The sequence below is a fragment of the Pongo pygmaeus genome, chromosome 7, assembly GCF_028885625.2.
Source record: "Pongo pygmaeus isolate AG05252 chromosome 7, NHGRI_mPonPyg2-v2.0_pri, whole genome shotgun sequence".
Lineage (NCBI taxonomy): Eukaryota > Metazoa > Chordata > Mammalia > Primates > Hominidae > Pongo > Pongo pygmaeus.
Window position 1 is genome coordinate 3,392,894 of NC_072380.2, and position 23,059 is coordinate 3,415,952.

The window sequence follows — 23,059 nt, forward strand, 5'->3', positions numbered from 1 at the left end:
ATTTATTTATTCATTTAAAAGATTTTTTTTGAGAGCCACTGTGTGTCAGGTCCTCTTCTAGGTAAGGGCTTAGTGAATAAATGAGACAAAATCCTCGCACACATGGGGCTGGATATGATTTGGTTGTGTCCCCACCTAATTCTCATTTTGAATCCCACATGTTGTGGGAGGGATCTGGTGGGAGGTAATTGATCATGGGGGCAGGTCGTTCCTGTGCTGTTCTCATGATAGTGAATAAGTCTCAGGAGATGTGATGGTTTTCTAAGGGGGAGTTGCCCGCACAAGCTCTCTCTTTGCCTGCTGCCATCATGTAAGACATGACTTGCTTCTCCTTGCCTTCACCATGATTGTGAGGCCTCTCCAGCCATGTGGAACTGTAAGTCCATTAAACCTTTTTCTTTTATAAATTGCCCAGTCTTGGGTATGTCTTTATCAGCAGTGTAAAAACAGACTAATACAGGGGTTACATTTTATGGAGGAAAAATTTTTAAAATTATTATTTTTTTGAGACAGGATCTCACTCTGTTGTCCAGGCTGGAGTGCGGTGATGTGATCATAGCTCACTGCAACTTCCAACTCTTGGGCTCAAGTGATCCTCCCACCTCAGATGCCCAAAAATGAATGTGATTTGATGATGGGTAATTTAAGACAAGATAGAGGGGTATAGAGGGATGGATGGAGGAAGAGGCAGTGAAGAAAATGCCCTGAAGGAAGATGGCAATCAGCCCTTTGAGAAAGAGATGTGATCCCAGTGTCCCTGGCAGGGCAGTGAGGGACAAATGGGCAGAGGTGGTTTGGAGCGGAAGGGAGGCCCTGCCTGTTGGGCTTCCTGTTTGTGCAGAGTGATGCAGGAAGAGGGCACTGCAGGGCTTTGGAGGAGACCTGGTGTCATCTGACTTCAGGCTTAAAAGATCCCTCTGCAACTTTGCAAGAGCAGAGGCAGGTGAAAAGTGAGTCCCAGCAAATTCAGGGTGGTTTCTCTGGACACGTGTCCCAAAAGTGCATTGGTTTTACTTTTAGAATTCTTCATGGGCTTGCATTTTATTATCTTGCAGGGACCAAGAGCAAATTCCAATTTGTGGGGTTTTTTTTTTAGTAACCTAACTACTTCCTTTCTTTTTTTATTTCCATAGGTTTTGGGGGAAACCAAGCAGTACATGCTGAGCTCAATTTGTGGTCTTCTATTCCTTATCCACTTCACACCCTTTCCCCGAGTCCCCAAGGTCTATTTTATCATTCTTATGCCTTTGCATCCTCATAGCTTAGCTCCCACTTATGAGTGAGAACATATGATGTTTGGTTTTGCATTCCTGAGTTACTTCACTTAGAATAACAGTCTCCAATCTCATCCAGGTTGCTGCGAATGCCACTAATTCATTCCTTATTGTGGTTGAGTGGTATTCCATCACTCTCTCTCTCACACACACACACACACACACACACACACACACACACCCCCCACAGTTTCTTTATCCACTCATTGATTGATGGGCATTTGGGTTGATTCCACATGTTTGCAATTGCAAATTGTGCTGCTATAAACATGTGTGTGCAAGTATCCTTTTCATAACCTAACCACTTTCTAATCAAGCTGTCAGTTTTGGGAATGTTTGTAGAAGTGACTCAGAACTGAATTTCTAGATGGTTTGAAGGTCTGCTGTGAGGGATACAGAAACATTCAGAGGTTGATCCAGAGATGTTATATTGCATTCAAAAGGAGAAACTTTACTTCTAAGTGTCTGGGAATATCAAAGAAGTGAAGTTTGATACATTATCACACTAGCATGAAGATGCTGAATACATAGGATATCACCACTTTCTGTGAAGCAGAATAGCACACACACAAAATGCAGGTATTTGGTTGAGGTTCAAGGTATTCTGCTAACGTCACACCTCAGGCTACCAAACAAAGATGATCCTTACAGAGTCAGCTGTATGAAAGCAAAATGTTTCTAATGCAACACAAGCCAAATACATCTACAGAGAACACCTTTGCTTAAAGATAGTTCTTGGAGTTTAAGTTGTTGAACTTGAGTTGAACAGAGCTGGGAATGGATTTACTTAAATTTAATGCTTGGGATGCCTTGAATGAGCATCTGTCACGGAAATTGACAGTGAATTCAAAACCCTGCATGGTTTATAATAGAAAAGAGCTCTTGTTTGATGTGGGCTCTCCATTGGGAAGCCGGGCTGGGCGCCCAGGGTCCTGGCATAGCACAAATCTCCTCAGTCAGGAGTCCAGGCACCAGATTTGGTTTTGAATCCCCCAGTGTTTGCTGGGCCACTGTGATCAATTTAGTCTCGTCAAGCCTCCGTTTTCACATTATGAGCTTCCTACTTCCTACCTCAAAGGGTGGCCATGAGAATTAAAGAATAAAATTCATGGAAATTACCTGGTATATTGCACTGGAAATATAATTATTGCTATGATTATTAGCAAGCCTTAAATGTTTCATTCTGCCCTGTGATGCTAAAGTTTACAATTTCTCCTTAGAGTAAAATAACTTGTGGCATTTTTGGATACTATTTTGAATATTAATTAACTCAGGGAGCTCTACTGTGCAGGGGTTTCAGAAATAAAATGAGGGTGAGGGTCTTTCTGCTTTCCATGCTGAGGGTCAAGAGAGTCCTGTGGTTACCTGATCCCACCAAAGAGGCTGATGTTTGCTTATCCTGATGCATGGCTACTACTGGCCGTGGACAGAACCTGTGTTGGACACGTCCCTTATCAGGCATTAGGGGCTGACTAGTAACTGTCAAAGTAGCACGGTCTGAACTCAGTAGGTTTGCGTGTTTCACCTAGCTTTTGTTCTTTAGTTATAGAAGAAATGTAAGCATGTTTCATGATTATGCCAGCGATGTTTCATTTGGGGGAACTACCTTGAAATATTTTGCATTCTTGACTTCTTACACACTGAGTGTCACTACTGCCTCCAAATTATGGTGACAAAATTCACACAGGTTTTGGAATTTTATTTGAGGGTCATATCACCTTCAGGTAGAGTAGAAGATGAGTAAGAAACTGTTGACATTGATACAGTATGTGTGTCAAACCCCCTTCTCTGTATGTCAGAGATGATTTTGACATATTTTCTTAGAAACAAACACTATGGCCAGATGCAGTAGCTCACGCCTGTAATTCCAGCACTTTGGAAGGCTGAGGTGGGAGGATCACCTGAGATCATGAGATGGAGACCAGCCTGGCCAACATGATGAAACCCTATCTCTACTAAAAATACAAAAATTAGCTGGGAATGGTGGTGCATGCCTGGAATCCCAGCTACTGGGGAGGCCGAAGCAGGAGAATTGCTTGAACCCAGGAGGTGGAGGTTGCAGTGAGCCAAGATCGCGACACTGCACTCCAGCCTGGGTGACAGAGCGAGACTCCGTTAAAAAAAAGAAAAAAAAAGAAGCAAACACTATGCTTTGGTATCAATAAGACTGATGCACCTAAAGCAAAAAAAAAAAAAAAAATGCTGTACAAAATATCTCTTCCAAATTATTGAACTAGATATAAGATTTTATAATAAAGGGGCCTAAGGAAAATATTGTTTAAGGATCATTCCGAAGAGCTTACATAGTCCAGTTACAAATACTGCCACACATCCCTCTCTTCCCCAGAATACATCACACAGAAATTTTCTCTATTGCTCTAGCTATATTCCCAAACATGCCAAGTCGTGCCTCAGTTCAGGTTCTCACCCCTCACTGTCTATCATCATTTGCCATCGTTGATGCTATTGGGGTCCTCTCATTGCTCCCCATGCTGCATCCCATTTTCTGTGCCTCAGCCAAACTATTTTCCCAAACTCCAGTTCTAAGGATGACCTTACCTTGCTTGAAATTTTTCTGGTGACCAACTTTATTCTTAGTCCAGATCCTATCCAGGACTCAGGAACCCTGTGTGACGTGAACATCGCTGTCTTCTTCTAGGACATATCTCGTTCGTTCTTTCCCGGTATTTCATAATCCAGACTTGCTACAATTTATTTTAGTATCTGAGGGTGTCTCCCCTCTTCAGCCTTCACACCTGCTGTAAATATTTGGTCCATTCTTTCCTCTGTTGTCTTACCTAACCATGCACTGTTGATATTCTAATTCAGTCAGCACTTGCTTGGGGATGGCCTGGGGTGTCTCTAGCACCACTCTCTTTTCTGCAGCAAGACCTGTCACTCTGCATTATATTTATCTTTTGTGCTTTACTGTAAGCCCTGGGAGGGTCTATCTTGGTGATTGTGAAATCCGCAGCACCTATTCAGAGTCAACACACAACAGATGCTTTTCTAAATTATTGTTCTTATTAAACTTGCAATTTAATGATTTTTATTCTCACTCACATTTACATACTTAATTGTATTTTAATTGACAAATATAAATTGTATATATTGTTCATCTACAGCATGTTATTTTGAAATATGTGTCCGTATCATAATGGCTAAGCAAAGCTAATTAATATACTCATTACCTTACATACTTTTGATTTTTTTCTTAAGAACACCTATACTCTTAGCAATTTTCAAGAATATAATACATTATTATTAACCATAGTCACCATGTTGTATAATAGATCTCTTGAACTTACTTATATGTTGCATTTATTTATTTGAGATGGAGCCTCGCTCTGTCGTCCAGGCTGGAGTGCAATGGCACAATCTCAGCTCACTGTAACCTCTACCTCCCAGGTTCAAGAGATTCTCTTGGCTCAGCCTCCTGTGTAGCTGGGATTATAGGCCTGCACCACCACGCCTAGGTAATTTTTGTATTTTTTAGCAGCGATGGAGTTTCACCATGTTGGACAGGCTGGTCTCCAACTCCTGGCCTCAAGTGATCTGCCCTCCTCTAGCCTCCCAACATGCTGCGATTACAGGCGTGAGCCATTGTGCCTAGCCTTATATGCCACATTTATAGGTGTGTGTGTATTATATGTTGTATTTATATGAAGATTTTATCTATTCTGGAGAATCTGATGAAGCTCAGTCCCTTTTTATGCTTTATTCCAGACTGAGATCTGGAAAAACGGAAAAGTATACAAGTAATAAATGGAAAACAAAACTTTATTGGTAAAATGCATCTATGTTGTTTAGAAACATGTCCCCAAGTTTTCATGAGAATAAGTGAGAATTTTTAAATTGCCAAAGAAGATTTTGAGTTGCATATGATATTTAATTTTTGGCACTTACAATGAGTAGCCACTAGCTACAGTGACTTTTCACACTTGTCAATCCTTTTTAAAAATAAGTGTTCTTGGCTGGGCGCGGCGGCTCACGCCTGTAATCCTAGCACTTTGGGAGGCTGAGATGGGCGGATCATGAGGTCAGGAGATCGAGACCATCCTGGCTAACATGGTGAAACCCCATCTCTACTAAAAATACAAAAAATTAGCCGGGCGTGTTGGGGGGCACCTGTAGTCCCAGCTACTCGGGAGGCTGAGGCAGGAGAATGGCACAAACCCGGGAGGCTGGAGCTTGCAGTGAGCCGAGACTGCGCAACTGCACTCCAGCCTGGGCCACAGAGCGAGACTCCATCTCAAAACAAAAAAAAAAACAAAAAAACCCAAAAAAAACCAAAAAAAAAGTGTTCTTTAGATATAGTTTAGAAAAATGGCTCTTTAACAAAATAAGTAACAGAGGACCAAATACTACAATAGAAATAGAGAAAAAGAATTCTGAAGGTAGAAATAAATGAGTGTGGACCTATGATGGATTTCTAAACATCGAATTTCCACATAAAAATGTATTTGATATATACCTGAATTTCAAAAAGGGCTGAGAAGAAGGCAGAAAGGAATGAGACATAATTGTGCCTTCAGAAGCATAGTTAGCACGCTTGCTTGTTTCCTTTTGTGTAGTCAACCGTGGGTGTCCCAGGAGCTACATGGAAACACGTCCAGGGAGTTGCCTGGTCTTTTAGATTCCGCTGTGGCCACATCCCCTGCTAACACCGTTTCTCATGTTGATGGCAGGTCAGGCAAGGCAGGGCTGTGCATGGACACAACACAGCTAGTACAGAACTCGCTCAGTCTACACTGCTGTGTGTTCTTTGTCCTTGGTGACCTGTCTCCACAAGTAGATGAGAACTCCATGAATGACAGCTTTATCAGGTTCTTTCTCTTCCCTTCCAAAACCACTTATGAAAGTTCTTTGTATAAAAGCACTCAATGAATAAAACTAAATTCTAAAATTAGGTTCACCCATAGTCATGTATACGAATAGCAATTTCTCTAAATCTCAGTAGATGAGTATTGGATTATATAAACTGATATTCCTGAATTTTAGTGAGAATGATTTACCAAGAGTTTAAATCATACCATGTTCTGCTCCCACAGTTGTGCTTGCGTTACCAAATTTATTCTGGATGGGGTAATAAAATTTCTGTTTGACATATGAAATATAGTAGGTTGCTGCAGTCTTTGTTCCCATGAAGAGTTCATTTAGATTCTTCAAGTTATCACAAAACAGATTTACTATGATGATGTTCCATAAATAAGAGGGACCTTTAAATTCCATATGGGTTGCTACTGGATTGCAATTAATATTCTGCAGAAAACACTCTGCTGTAGCTGTTCAGGAAATGTTTCTTAAAAATAGTGGAAAACGTTTAGATTTCAGACAGCTAACTTTTTATCTCCCAAAATAGCAGACCAAAACTCTTATTGCCTGTGTAAGATATTTACACCACTTCTTATATGCTTATTTGTATAAAAGCAATGCTGTCTAGCTTGTATGTCTGCCTTTTTTCTCATGTGCTATTTGACTAACATCTGTATTCTGAACTTAGGGCTTGAAAACTTTAAACACAAACTAGAATAGATAAGGTGTGTTCCAGGGCTACCATAGCTACTACAAGTGGGAAGTGTTAATGAACAGATTAAAATGGCCCAAAAATCAGTATATGCTTCCATTTTCGCTGAAGAGAGAGTGAGTAAAAGCAACAGTTTCTTGTGCAAGTGACCACATTGTGCCTGTTCTTAGATTAATTCTCATTTTTTTCCCTGAGGCTTTCACTCAGAAATCCCTAAAATCATTGATACATTTTCATCATCTTTGGAAAACAAGATTGCAGCACATAAACGGAAGTCTACAGGTCCTGTTTTTTGGAGAGAGTGTGAGAACATTTCCACGCGGTATGGAAGTGGCACATGCTCCCGGCATTACTGAAAACCATATGACACAGCACAACCCAGCACTTGGACAGACACGGAGCCTCCCATGACTCTCTCCTTGTCCGTCACGATCAGTCACATAAGCCCAGAAAGTAGCGGATTGCTGTTACAGTGGCCTGTGCTTGTTAAAATGACGTGTGATCGTGCTTAATTATGGTGTTCAGGGGAAATTCTGTTGTGTACATGAAATACCGTATTTGCTTTTCATACAAATGTGCTTTGTTTGACTAAAACAAGAATGAGATGATTCCAAAGGTGTAGTCAAAAGCTAAGATGGAGCAGGAGTTCCACCTGCTGTGTTTTTCCTTCCCTCTTGCGGAGCCAGTGTGAAATGCTGGACTCTGGAAATTCGGGCTGTAAGTAACCACGGAAATGAACTGTCTCAGCACCTCATCTCGCTTGTCTCATGGAGACCATAAGAGTATACATTTTCAAACTTGTTTATAGCACTGTCCAAATTATTGATTAGTGCTGTTGGAATTCAGAACTTTGTTGGTGATCCTGCCCAGAAAACTAAGAGACCGGACCTCAGAGAGCACTTACTGGGAAAGCAACAATTTTATTCAAGATATTGGTCAGCTATAATCATGGGGTCATATTTACTTGGCTAAATTCCCTGATGGTCCCACCGATCTAGTAACCTGATCTGGGTATATAAGAGGATTGATTCTGAGCTGAAGATTAAGATCCAACAATGTCCTGTGTCTCAGCTCAACAGGTCTGTCTGCCATAACCTGCAACATAATGAGAAGCAGGTTTTCCAGTGATCCCACTGCCCTGCACCAGAGCGAGAGAAATCTACACTAACATCACAGGGCGTCTCCACTGAATTTCCAAATTGCTCATCAGGTAGACACACGGGATTCCACAAATAAATGTCAGACCATCGTAGGAAATGAGAAGGAAGAATGAATCATTTTAAAGGATAGAATTTTTCCCTTTTAATATTATAGATTTCTTTTAAAGACATAGAAAATGAATACAACAGCCAAGCTAGTAATGAAAAGCACCTCAGAATACATGAAAGGTATGTATAACACAATTTTACTTTCCAGAATTAATTAGTAGAAATTTAGTCCTGAAAAATCATCTTGCTATAGTGTTACTTTCATTTATATTATACTCAAGGCATACAAATATTTAATGCTATGCTGTGTCTGTTGCCATTGTTTAAGGCTGAAACGCCAGTGATAAACCTCACCGGAGGTCGAGGCGTCTCAATGACACAAGCTGCGCTGTTCTCTAATTCTTAACTCAGCAGGAACTGAACTTTTTGCCTTAGCAAGTGACACATTTCTGAGTGCCTAAGTGGTCATCCTCACAGAAGGATCCTATCAGGCTTACAATCTGCACCGACCAGATGCTCCTGGTTTATTCTTGAGTTCAGGTTCACTGTAAACTTCAAAAATAAAAATAACTCCACTGTCGTTTCCAAAATGAATAATTGAAAATGAAGGATGAACGTCCTGATCACCAGATGAAGCCAGGTGAAAAAAATAGGAATAAAAATATACTACTCTAGAATTTCTGTTTTTCAAGTAATAAAAATGCACACATTTGTATTTTTAAATAAGCATATAGATTGATTTTTAATAAAAACTCTATGTATTTGTGTTTGCCTGTTTGGAGAAGGATATTCAAGTAACCCTCAGCTAAGTAGGAAATTCTGAAACCTGGAAAATCCCATGTCTGGCCAATTGCTATAGATTCGTAACCCCTTTTATCAACAGGATTGACAAGCAAATAAATAGGAAAAAAAAAGTGGAGAAATAATTCTGATTACTTTCGTCACCTACAATGTTCTTATCGAATACCAAATAGCCAACATGTCAAGAAAAAAATCTGCATATCTAAATTCATTAAAAGAAATAATCTTCATCAATACAGTTTTGCATAAATTAATTGCTTTATTTTCCTGCTACTTCTAGACCATAGTCTGGAAGCAGGATAGCAAAGTGAGTAGAAACATAGACTCTTGGAATAGATCCTGTTTTAGATGGAATCTCAGCAACGTGAATTATCCGTGTGACTTCCTGTGAGTTGTTGGAATTACCTGTTTACCTAATTGTGGATAATAATCGTTCCCATCTCCTTAAAGATCCAATGCATGAAGATCCAATGCAAAGTGCTTAAATAGAGCCCAGTGTATATTAAATTCTATCTCCTTGCTATTATTAACATCATCATTGATATCACTTTTAATTTCAATGGTTGGGAAGTCATTCAACTTAAGGAAAGTCAAACTAAGTCCTCAGAATAATTTGATAAAAGTCCTTAAAAGATACAACTACTTTATGGTATTCCTCAAAAACGTATAACCTGTCTAACCACGAGAAAAGCATCAGGTAAATATCATCTGAGGAACAGTCTACACAATACCAACCAGGACTCCTCAAAACACCCAAGATCATCAAACCAAGGAAAGGCAGTTACAATTCAGAGGGACCAGATGAGTCAGGACAATTAACTCAGGGTAGATCTGGGTGGTTCCTGGGACAGGAAAAGGGCACTAGGAAAAAAAAAAAAAAAGCCATGGAAATCTGAATAAAGTATGACCTTCCGTTAATAACGTTTTCATGTTGTGATGCATGTACCTATATAAAAAATATATATATTATTTTATATTATTTTATAATTTTATAAATTTTATAATATATTTTATATTTTATTTTGTAATATATTTTATGATAAAAATATAATATAAAATATTAAATATAGAGAAACTGGCTGTGGGGTGGACAGAAATGCTCTGTACTAGCTTTGCAACTTTTCTTTAAACCTAAAACTACTTTAAAATAAAAAATGTTAATTTTAAAAAAGAAATCAGTGTTGTTTTTAAATGTGTACTACTGTTCTGGTTAAAAATTAGTCAAATTCTAAACTTTTGGGTCTCAATACCTTTGTCACACTTGCAATGATTCGTTTTAGGCATAGGTTATGGAATACTAAGATTTTGAACATTCTATTACTTTCACCATTCTGTGCATGGATTGAAAAGATTCCTTAAACACATAAAGATGGTACATGTTTACGCTCCAATATATTAAAAATAATAAGTAAAATGCTTCCCATGATTGAGAATAATCACTCTTTCCTGTTTCTCTTGGTCTAGTTATCTAATAATCAGAATTTATTATATATTAAAGAGACTAATACTGCCCATTTATAGTTTTCCTCTGTGCTGTAGATTATTAAAAAAAAAGACACTAAAAGCTGTGTAAAGTTTTACTGTGGTGATGGTCGTTTTATTACAATAACTGAAGATGAAGCTTCATTTGCTGATTCTATGCTCATTTTCAGTATGAAAAAATGAAAATTACATCTTTAATATTTTATGAAATTGATAGGCAATTTCTTTTCTTAAACTCTTAATACAAGACAATTGAAACCAAGTCTGGAGGAAAATGCATAGTCATAAAAGTATAAAGGGTGGTGGTCTTCAGAGACTGGATCCAGAGATTGGCCCTGAGTAGGTCCTCCAGAAGGAAACAGTTGTATATAGGATGAGAAGAACTGCTCTGAGCCCGCATTCCTGAGGGAGCCACACATTGAATGGGCAGAGATAAAGGAATGACCAAATGCAAATAAGAGTTACTATATACAATCCCAGGTTGTGATTATGAAAAGAGAAACATCATTCTCTACCTTACCAAAGACTTCATTTTATTTACACAAAACAAAGAATAGAGGAGTTCTCACTATGAAAATAACAATTTTGTAGACTTTAGTAATATCAGCCAATTCAAGATAATATTTAGCCTGTTTGATTATGTGTTTATCCCCAAGATAAAAAAAATCCCCAGATTTCTAAATTATAAATTCTACAGATGACTTTTTCTTTTTTTCTTTTTTTCAGACAGTGTCTTGCTCTGTTGCCCAGACTGGAGTGCAGTGCTGTGATCTTGGCTCCCTACAATTTCCACCTCCCAGGTTCAAGCAATTGTCCTGTCTCGGCCTCCAGAGTAGCTAGAACTGCAGGTGCATGACACCATGCCCAGGTAATTCTTGTATTTTTAGTAGAGACAGGGTTTCACCATATTGGTCAATCTGGTCTCTAACTTCTAACTTCAGGCGGTCCACCCACCTCGGCCTCCCAAAGTGCTGGGATTACAGGCGTGTGCCACCGCGCCCGGCCCCACAGATGGCTTAGAGCGTGAGCCACCGCGCCCGGCCCCACAGATGGCTTAGAGCGTGAGCCACCATGCCCGGCCCCACAGATGCCTTAGAGCGTGAGCCACCATGCCTGGCCCCACAGATGGCTTAGAGCGTGAGACACCGCGCCCGGCCCCACAGATGGCTTAGAGCGTGAGCCACCTCGCCCGGCCCCACAGATGGCTTAGAGTATTAGCCACTGAGCCTGGCCCCACAGATGGCTTAGAGCGTGAGCCACCGCGCCCGGCCCCACAGATGGCTTAGAGCGTGAGCCACCGCGCCCGGCCCCACAGATGGCTTAGAGTATTAGCCACTGCGCCCGGCCCCACAGATGGCTTAGAGCGTGAGCCACCTCGCCCGGCCCCACAGATGTCTTAGAGCGTGAGACACCGGGCCCGGCCCCACAGATGTCTTAGAGCGTGAGCCACCTCGCCCGGCCCCACAGATGGCTTAGAGTATTAGCCACCGCGCCCGGCCTCACAGATGGCTTAGAGTATTAGCCACCGCGCCCGGCCCCACAGATGGCTTAGAGTATTAGCCACCGCGCCCGGCCCCACAGATGGCTTAGAGTATTAGCCACCGCGCCCGGCCCCACAGATGGCTTAGAGTATTAGCCACCGCGCCCGGCCCCACAGATGGCTTAGAGTATTAGCCACCGCGCCCGGCCCCACAGATGGCTTAGAGTATTAGCCACCGCGCCCGGCCCCACAGATGGCTTAGAGTGTGAGCCACCTCGCCCGGCCTCACAGATGGCTTAGAGTGTGAGCCACCTCGCCCGGCCTCACAGATGGCTTAGAGTGTGAGCCACCTCGCCCGGCCCCACAGATGGCTTAGAGTGTGAGCCACCTCGCCCGGCCCCACAGATGGCTTAGAGTATTAGCCACCGCCCCCGGCCCCACAGATGTCTTAGAGCGTGAGCCGCCGCGCCCGGCTCCACAGATGTCTTAGAGCGTGAGCCACCGCTCCTGGCCCCACAGATGTCTTAGAGTGTGAGCCACCATGCCCGGCCACACAGATGTCTTACAGTGTGAGCCACTGAGCCTGGCCCCACAGATGTCTTAGAGTGTGAGCCACTGCGCCCGGCCCCAGAGATGTCTTAGAGCGTGAGCCACCACTCCTGGCCCCACAGATGTCTTACAGTGTGAGCCACTGAGCCTGGCCCCACAGATGTCTTAGAGTGTGAGCCACTGCACCCGGCCCCAGAGATGTCTTAGAGCGTGAGCCACCGTGCCCGGCCCCACAGATGTCTTAGAGCGTGAGCCACCTCGCCCGGCCCCACAGATGTCTTAGAGCGTGAGCCACCTCGCCCGGCCCCACAGATGGCTTAGAGTGTGAGCCACCATGCCCGGCCACACAGATGTCTTACAGTGTGAGCCACTGAGCCTGGCCCCACAGATGTCTTAGAGTGTGAGCCACTGCGCCCGGCCCCAGAGATGTCTTAGAGCGTGAGCCACCACTCCTGGCCCCACAGATGTCTTACAGTGTGAGCCACTGAGCCTGGCCCCACAGATGTCTTAGAGTGTGAGCCACTGCGCCCGGCCCCAGAGATGTCTTAGAGCGTGAGCCACCGTGCCCGGCCCCACAGATGTCTTAGAGCGTGAGCCACCTCGCCCGGCCCCACAGATGTCTTAGAGCGTGAGCCACCTCGCCCGGCCCCACAGATGGCTTAGAGTGTGAGCCACCATGTCCGGCCCTGCTGATGTCCTAGAGTGGGTTCTATCATCTACATCTATCTACCTTTCCCATGACTAGGTGATCAATGAAATCTCCAAGGTCACTCTACTCCGCACCAGTATTTCATTCCTTTGAAACTTAGTTTCACTTATTTTCAGTCTTGTTGCCTCTCACCGTGAAGGGGCTGCAGTTTCCTCCAGGGCTGGACTCACACTTAGCCAGTCAGTATTCTTGATGGCATACAATTCTGGGGACCTGATCAATGTTCCGCCAATAATTTGGGGTTTGTTGAGGGAGTTGGAAAAAATGAGCCACAAGTTAAACCTGAAAGAGGAACCAAGAATCTTGGATGTGGGGCCACTTTCCACATTGTTTTTCCACTGACTTTTCCAAAAATGCCTATTGAAAGAATCTTTCAAAAATATCATGTGCATATCAGTAATTCTTATAACTGAGTCTGTTTGAAAGCATTTTAAAAGGTATACTACTAAAGAAATCTGTTGTAAGACAAAAACAGAAGACAGAAGACAAAACAGTAAATTTTGAAAAAGAGCATGTTACAATAGGGCTAGACCATGATCTGTCTTTTGGGAATCAAGTGGGAAATAAATATTTCAAATCTATTTTAGATGCATTTTTCTGATGCCAGTGATTTTATGTATTTTTCATTGTCTTAGTCCCCTTGTGCTGCGATAACAGAAAAACATAGACTGGGTAATGTATGAAGAGCAGAAATATATTTCTCATGGTTCGAGAGGCTGGGAAGACCAAGATAAAGGCACTGGCAAGGTTGGTATCTGATGAGAACTGCTCTCTGCTTCCAAAATAGTGCCATGAACTCTGTGTCCTCCAGAGGGAGGAACACTGTGTCCTCACGTGGCAGAAGGAAAAGGGCAAAAGGGGTAGGTTCTCTTTGTTAAGCTCTTTATTAAGGGTCACAGCTCTTACTGCTACCAAATTGGCAACACCTAAATTTTACAGGCGACACCTTCAAACACCAGCACCAGCTAGTCTAGTTGTACAGTCCTATGTATTTAAAAAATAATTAAACAGATTAAATTATTTTGGGGTCACTTATTATTACTCATCGTAGTTCAATGATATTTTTAAAGAATCAGTTTAATTAAGGGATGAATTAGGTACCACAAATTTTACCACATCTAAATGAACAATTTAATAAGTCATAATTTAATTTGATGAATTTGACTAAAGGTTATAGTCATGTATCCAACACCAAAATCATGGTATGGAGCCTTCTCATTCCTCTACAATTTCCTCCATATCCATTTTCCATCCATTTTTTCTCCCTTTCCCTGGCTCCTGGCAACCAGTGATCTGATTTCTGTCACCATAGCTTTCTCTCTTCCAGAATTTCATATAAATGGAATCATAGGGTACATACATTTTTGTGTCTGGTTTCTTTCACTGAGTGTAATGATTCCGAGATTCATCCATTTGGTTCCCCGTATCAGTAGTTATGAACTTTTTGTTGCTCAATGGTTCTCCACTGTGTGGCTTTGGCACCATTTGTCTATCTCATCAGAGCTGACTCAATGATTCTCCCCTGTGTGGCTTTGGCACCATTTTTCTATCTCATCACCGGCTGACTCAATGATTCTCCACTGTGTGGCTTTGGCACCATTTGTCTATCTCATCACTGGCTGACTCAATGGTTGTCCACTGTGTGGCTTTGGCACCATTTGTCTATCTCATCACCGGCTGACTCAATGGTTGTCCACTGTGTGGCTTTGGCACCATTTGTCTATCTCATCACCAGCTGACTCAATGGTTGTCCACTGTGTGGCTTTGGCACCATTTGTCTATCTCATCACAGCTGACTCAATGATTCTCCACTGTGTGGCTTTGGCACCATTTGTCTATCTCATCACCAGCTGACTCAATGGTTGTCCACTGTGTGGCTTTGGCACCATTTATCTATCTCATCACCGGCTGACTCAATGGTTGTCCACTGTGTGGCTTTGCCACCATTTATCTATCTCATCACCGGCTGACTCAATGGTTCCCTACTGTGTGGCTTTGGCACCATTTATCTATCTCATCACCAGCTGACTCAACGGTTCTCCACTGTGTGGCGTTGGCATCATTTGTCTATCTCATCACCAGCTGATGGCAATTGGGTTGTTTCCAGTTTGGGGCTATTATGAAGAAAGTCTTATGAATGTTCCGTCCCAGGTGTTTGTGTGGAAATGTGTTTTTATTTCACTCGGGTGAACACTTATGGGTGGGATTGTTGGGTTACAGAATAGGCACATGCTTTCTGCTGAATGGGTATCTCCTCAGCGACCTTGTATCTCCTCACAACTGGGATGGTGGAAGTCACCTCCACTAGTCCTAGGGCACGAGCCCCTTGTGTTTAGACAAATTAATTGTGGCCCTCAAATAAACACACACCTCAATTATTTAACTATTTTTGGCTACTTACAAAATCAGAAAAGATTCACAGTACCAGTTTTCTTTGTTGGTGAAAAAGCAGTCTCTCCAAGGTCTTCCAGACCATTTTTTAAAAATTTACCTCCTTTGAAAAATTATTTCTTTTATTTTCAATGCATTCATTATTCAACTATAAATATGAATACAAATTTATCAGTATAGGAAGCTCATTTATATCTAAGAGCATAATGAAATATATCATGATTCAATTAGAGTTTATCATATTTGTTTAGTATAGGAAGCTCATTTGTATCTAAGAGCATAAAGAAATACACCATGATTCAATTAGAGTTTATCATATTTGTTTGAAAAAGCCAGGTATTGCCTAGTTTAGTCTATATATGCTGAATACAATCTGACTTAATAATCTCTGATTAGCAAACTTGGGAAACTATTGAATAGTTCGCACATTGCCCAGTTACTGCGTTCATTGAGAGTGTACCAAGCAAAACATACCACAAAGTTGCACGTCTAGTCTGTGTATTTATTCACTGTTTGTATGTGAATACGTGTAACTTAATGATTGTCCCTTAGGTCATATAGAGAAAAAAAGTTAAAAAATTACTTGGCTATTGTTCTTGTAGTTTTTGTAATTACACTTAGTAAAACAATATGACTTCAAAAATGTAACCCTAGTATCACAATTTAAACACAAAATCTTTCTTTTTCATTCAAATAAAGAAAAAAATGTGTGTTTCTGTGATTACACAATGATCTTACTTCCTTTGCCATTTCTATCAGGATGGAATTATCCTTCTTGATTATCAGGTCAACTGTCAAGGAACCACATTGTTTGTGTTCAAGGAACGCTTATTTGACTTAACAATGGCCCAAGAGTAATGAAATTGGCATATTGTTATCATCATTCTATTTTTTTAATATTATTTTATTTGAGACAGGGTCATGCTCTGTTCTCCAGGCTGGGCGCCATCATGGCTGACTCACTATGATCTCAGGCTCCTGGGCTCAAGTGATCTTTTGACCTCAGCCCCTTGAGTGGCTGGGACAACAGGTACATGCCACCACACCCAGATAATGATTTTATTTTACTTTTGTAGAGACAGGGGTCTCACTATGTTGACCAGGCTGGTTCCAAGTCCCTGGGCTCAAGTAATCCTCCTGTCCCAGCCTCCCAAAGCGCCACCATGCTTGTCCTATTTTATCATTAGTCATTGTTGTTAATCTCTTACTGTGTCTAGCCTATCAATTAAACTTTATCAGAAGTATGTATGCATAGAAAAAGCATAATACACAGGGCTTGGTTTCAGGCATCCACTGGGGGACTTAGAGCTTATCTCCTTTGGACAAGGGAAACTCCTGTATGTTGAAAATGCCCTGTCCCAGCTGGGCACAGTGGCTCACGCCTGTAATCCCAGCACTTTGGGAGGCTGAGGCAGGTGGATCACGAGGTCAAGAGATCAAGACCATCCTGGCCAACATGGTGAAACCCTGTCTCTACTAAAAATACAAAAATTAGCTGGGCGTGGTGGCTCAGGCCTGTAATCCCAGCACTTTGGGAGGCTGAGGCGGGCGGATCATGAGGTCGAGAGATCCAGACCATCCTGGCCAACATGGTGAAACCCCATCTGTACTAAAAATACAAAAATTAACTGAGCGCGGTGGCGCCTGCCTGTAATCCCAGCTACTTGGGAGGCTGAGGCAGGAGAACCGCTTGAACCCAGGAGGTGGAGGTTGCAGTGATCTGAGATTGCGCCACTGCACTCTGGCCTGGGAAAAAGAGCAAGACTCTGTCTCAAAAAAGAAAAAAAAAAAAAAGAGAGAAAACAAAAAAGGAAAAAAAAGGAAATGCCCCGTCCCAGCAGCAGGGAGCCCAGAGAGTTTTCATTACTCTGCTGTTGTTGTTAGTGCATTCTGCCCTCAAGAAAAACATCAAAGAAAATCTGGCTAGGTTCAGATACCCTTTTTCTCTCTTTTTATTCAATAGACAGCAAATTTAACCAAGGTAAATTTCAGCACCTTGATTCATGTATATTGACATTGAGGTGAATAACTATGACCTGTTAGAATAAAACTGATCAAAGATGACCACAAAAGATTTTAGTGGCCATCATCTCTAAAAGGTGAGTAATGGAATCTGCATTGTATTTCCCACTAGAATAAAAGGGGTTTTATCTCAAGTAAAATGTGTCTCTGTGAACAAAAAACCTGGGTCTATGTAGAATCAGAAAGTTATTTAAAAAAAATCTGTGCCACTCTGAAAATATTCTTGATAATCTGTGAAAATATAAAAAAGCAGAATAGACTATTGCATGAATTATACTTGGTAATGTTTTCCAAATTTGTATTCTCCTATCCCTAATATTTTCCTTTCAATAACAGTAAATACAAAGGCAGGGCACATGAGGACCTCTATTAGAATCAGGATTTCATTCTCAGTAATATACACACTACTCCTAAAAGTTCCATCCTGCAAATCACATGAGTTAAATTATTTCTTAATCATCAATTTTTTTAAGTACCAGAGGTTATTTTGTTCCATAGGTTATGTATCAGATAGTGATCATGAGACCCATAGATACTTGGAACTCCCCTTTTGGATCTAATTTAGCTCGACTTCTCTAACTTTGCTTTTTTATAAAAAAAATAGGACCATCACTTTTCAAATCAATTAATGGAAAAGGAAGCTGGAGACTGTCCACCTGCTCTTTCCCTCAATTGCCTTCTCTCCTCCTTCAATGTCATCTTAAGTGACTTCTCCATATTAAACACCAGGACAGATGAAGACACAAGGCAATATAATTTTTTATTTATGTTTTTATTTCTTGACACTGCCAGTTTCAAGGTGAGATGCCATAATTAACTTTTTAAAAACTTGTCAACTTTATTTTTCTTACATTAGAAACCACTAAGTCAAATTATTGTGCTAAACTTTATAGTTTACTAAAATGTAGGTCTGACACAAAGTAATTGGTGCTAAGTTATATTTAATGGGTTGTGCCTAGTTAGTTACCTCATGTTCCAAATCACTGGATGTATTAGTCCATTTTTGTACTACTATAAAGAACTGCTCAAGACTGGGTAGTTTATAAAGGAAAGAGGTCTAATTGACTCACAGTTCAGCATGGCTGGAGAGGCCTCAGGAAACTTACAATCGTGGTGGCAGGTAAAGGGGAAGCAAGATGCCTTCTTCACAAGGCGGCATGAAGGAGAGGAATGCAGGGGGAATTACCAAACACTTATAAAACCAACACATGTCATGAGAACTCACTCACTACCATGACAGCAGCACAGTGGAAACCACCTCCATGATTCGATCACTCTACTTGGCCTCTCCTTTGACACAAGAAGATTATGGGGATCATAGGGACTACAAATCAAGATGAGATTTTGAGTGCGGACTCAGCCAAACTATATCACTGAATAAGCATAACAAGAACTGGTCAGATTTTATTTTGCTTTGAGATTTTCAAGGCCAGCCTACTTCATTGCAAACCACAAAATGACACAAATAAAATCAGAAGTGCCAACTGAAGACCTGGAAATGAATCAGTACCAATTTTTCTTCAAGTCAAAACTTCCCATAAAAAGATGGTCCCAGTCCCCTATTTAATAATAGCTATAACTAATCATAAAAATTTAATAATATTTAATGATTCCACAATTCCTATATATATATTTTTGAAACATTTAAAATGAAGACTTTCACAGTCAAATGATGAAAATATTTAATAAGGATGAAGCAAAAAGAACCTTCTCCATCAATATACATGTATGGAAATAATCATATTTCAAATCTATGAGATATGAAACAACTTATTTGACCATACTCTGCAAATCTAGTGTTCATAGAGTGATCCTGCAAAAATAATGATCTTTATTAAACTTCCATTAACTCACTTTATCCCTTTTATCAACTTTTTTTCAAATTCCATGGAAATGTAAAGGTAACTATTTAATTTAATCAGGTTAATAATAAGCTATCTTAATCAAATTCAGAAAGGAAACAAGAGACTACTTTAAAAACCCTCTCTAGAGGACCAATTGCTTCCAACAGAGGAGGCGTTTGCCTGTCAAATCGATTACTGTCAATGTGTAATGTTAGCATCAGTTTATGAGCTCACCTGATAATTCACAGGGCTGACAAGTGCCTTACAGAATCAGGAATTAATAAGGTAAAGGAATTTTGAATTTTAGAAAATGGAATTAAGCCTTAATTCCATCAAGAACATAGTAACTTTGTCAAATTGCATTATCTGGGTTCTTGCATCTACCATTACTTATATCTGAATGTAATTACAAAATAGCTATTATGCTTACAGCACCTGAAATTTGAAATTAAATAGATTTTAAATTATCATATAGGTTTTAAAAGTTCTAATTTCAACTATATGATTGGGGACCTAAAAGTGATATTTGAACTATGTAGAATGAATTTCCTTGACTGTTAAACATTCGAGGAAGGGGGAACTTGAAAGTCACTTTAAAAAACGGCTCTGCAGCCAGAACTGCTTCCTTATTCAGAGTGGAATGGACAGGCCCTCAAGAGAAGCATAACTTTTGCAGCTTATGCAAATATTCAAATTACAGTAAAAATCTTGACAGAAGCTGGGCTTTAAAGAAATGGCACTAGAAACGAAACTGTTGAGAATATTAAATCATCCCAAACTGTTTATATTGAGCATATTTTACCAAAGAAAGTATTCAAATAAAAATGATGGGAGAAAAAGACTTTCATAGCAACCCTTAAAAGATTGACCATACCAAATGTCAGCAAACATTTAGAAAAATTGTGCATAAGAGTTCACCGTTAGTGAGGATGGAACTTAGTACAGCCACCATGGAAAACAGTATGCAGCTTTCTTATAAAAGTAAAAAAGAACTGTCATATGATCCAGCCATCCCACTAGTGGGTATATACCCAACAGAAATGAAATCAGTACATGGAAGAGATAGCTGCACTCCCCTGTTCATTGCAGGATCATTCACAATAGCCAAGATATGGAAAGAACCGAGGTGTCAATCAATGGATGAATAATGGTAAAAATGTGGAATACTATTTGGTCATAAAAAGAAAGAAGTCCCGTCATTTGCAGCAACATGGATGAACCTGAAGGACACTTTGTTAAGTGAAGTGAACCAGGCACAGAAAGACAAGCACAACATCATCTCACTCTTATGGAGAAACTCAGAAAGCTGAACTCATAGGAGCAGAGGATAGAATGGTTGTTACCAGAGACTGGGGAAGGCAGGAGAACAGGAATGGGGAGAGATGAGTTAACAGGTGCAGGGTCTCAGGTGGATGGAAGAAGTTCTTGTGTGCTATTGTGCAGAAGGGTGATTACACTTAACAATATTGTATGGTATATTTCAAAATAGTTAGAAGAGAGGATTTTGAATGTTTTTACCATAAAGTAACGATGAACATTGGAGATGATGCAAATGCTAAGAACCTTGATTTGACCATTTCACAATGTAAATATGTACTGAAGCACAGAGAAACTGAAATGATAAAATGCTGAAGGAAATATAAAATGCAAAAATTATTTTGGGAAACAATTTGGTAACTTTTTAAAAAGTTAAACGTGACTTAATATATGACATGACCCTTCCACACAGAGGTACTGACCCAAGGGAAATGGAAGCCATGTCCAAATCAACACTTGTACACAGATGTTCATGGGACGTTCATTCTTAAATGCTCCTGCAGAGAAAAAGGCATGAAGACACTTTGGGGGGTATCAAGAATGTTCAATATCTTTCACTATGAGGTATTCACACTCTGGGAGGTGTCAACAATGTTCAATATCTTGACGAGGGGTGGAGAAAACAAGGGTTGACCTTTATCAAAACTCATCAAATTGCACACTTTTAAATATCTGCATTTCTTGTGCATAAAATATAATTTAATGAAACTGTTAAATGTTGTTAAATTGTTAGATTTTTCAGCCTAAAAGTTTCTATGAAATAAAGTCTATGGTTGTTGTTTTCTATGACTTATAATTTATACTTTACCTATAATAAATTACTGATAGTCCCACCTCCCCCACGAAAATACATCCACACCAACAGCCAGCACTACTGAGTTTGGTCACATAGACTGTGCACCAGACCACACCAGGGGCACTGGCCACATTGTCTATTTCTTATTTGTCAATCTCTATATGTATTAATCGATATCTGTATGTATGTATGTATGTGTGTGTGGGTATACATGTACTAATTTAATTATAAAAGAGGATAAATCAGAACAAAAATATAATTGCCAAGTATGTATGTATATACACACACGTGTATATACATACATACACACATACATATATACACACATACATATACATACAAACATGAATATACACATACATATATTGAGAATTCTAATATCTCATCTTCCCTCTGTGATACATCTTCCACTGATATCTAGGACTATCTGCTATAAGGGAGATGTTATTACATCATTAGCAGCAAATGAATAATTACAGGTGACATTTAAAACTGCTTACTACGTGCTGAGAAATGTAGAAATCATTTTATATGTGTTATTATATTTTAAACTAGATTATACACACCATGAGAGCGGGAACTGTATCTGTCTTCTGTTTATTTTTTTAATGCTGAACATATTGTCTGACATATATAGTAGGTATTTAATTAATGTTTATCAAATAGATGATGGTTATGAAGTCCCTTTATTTCATCATTACAACATGTTAAAGCATTTTTGTGCTAGGCACAGTGGCTCATGCCTGTAATCCCAACACTTTGGGAGGCTGAGGTGGGTGGATCATTTGAGGTCAGGAGTTTGAGACCAGCGTGTCCAAAATGGTGAAACCACGTCTCCACTAAAAATACAAAAATTAGCCAGGCTTGGTGGCAGGTGCCTATAATCCCAGCTACTCAGGAGGCTGAGGCAGGAAGATCACCTGAATCCTGGAGGTGGAGGTTGCAGTGAGCAGTGATCACGGCCCTGGGCTCCACCCTGGGTAACAGAGCGAGACCCCATCCCAAAAAAAAAAAAAAAAAAAAAAAAATTCAAGAAAGCTTTTTTGTAAATGTATAAGATCAGTTCTATTGTTTACCTTATTTTACAGATAAAATAATTGAAGCTTGAAGAAAAGTAGATAATATTCTAAGCATTGAATAGTTGCATAACTAGTAAAGTGGAGGTTTCACTTTTCTATGAAATTTCACTTTTCAATGCTTTTCTCATTGCATTGTCTGAGCCCTTAAATCTCTCTTCTTGGTTTTAGTTCCTTAGCAAGATCAGGAACCCTGCTAGTAATGGATTTTGGGAAATGCAGTTTCCAGGCTTCTAGACTTTCTCTTCTAGAGAGTAAGGTGCCCATTAGAAAGTGAATATGGTTAAGACACCAACAGAGCAAGCAACTGTATGGACTCTCTACGGAAGAGGGATGATGGAGATTAGGATTTCCCAATTCCACTAAGACACAAGTCCATGCAGGAGCTGAAACTCCCCATCCCTCACCTTCCCTCCCATGTGCAGGTGTCACACCTGGGCCATCACTAATCTGGTCTCACCCTGCGTACTGTCCTCTGCTTACAGAAAGGCAGTAACTTGGAGACTGAGAATGTTCCCATCTCATTTTCCCACTAGGCAGTTGCTTTAGTGTGCCGCTTTTGTATTCCCAGTTTGTCTTTTCC

At 40.4% G+C, this 23,059-nt stretch overlaps 1 protein-coding gene across 1 annotated transcript in view; it reads right to left on the reverse strand.

Moving 5' to 3' along the window:
• The window catches only part of CSMD1 (CUB and Sushi multiple domains 1), a 2,090,911-nt gene that overhangs the window by 480,499 nt on the left and 1,587,353 nt on the right, over positions 1-23,059 (reverse strand). The window lies entirely within an intron of this gene.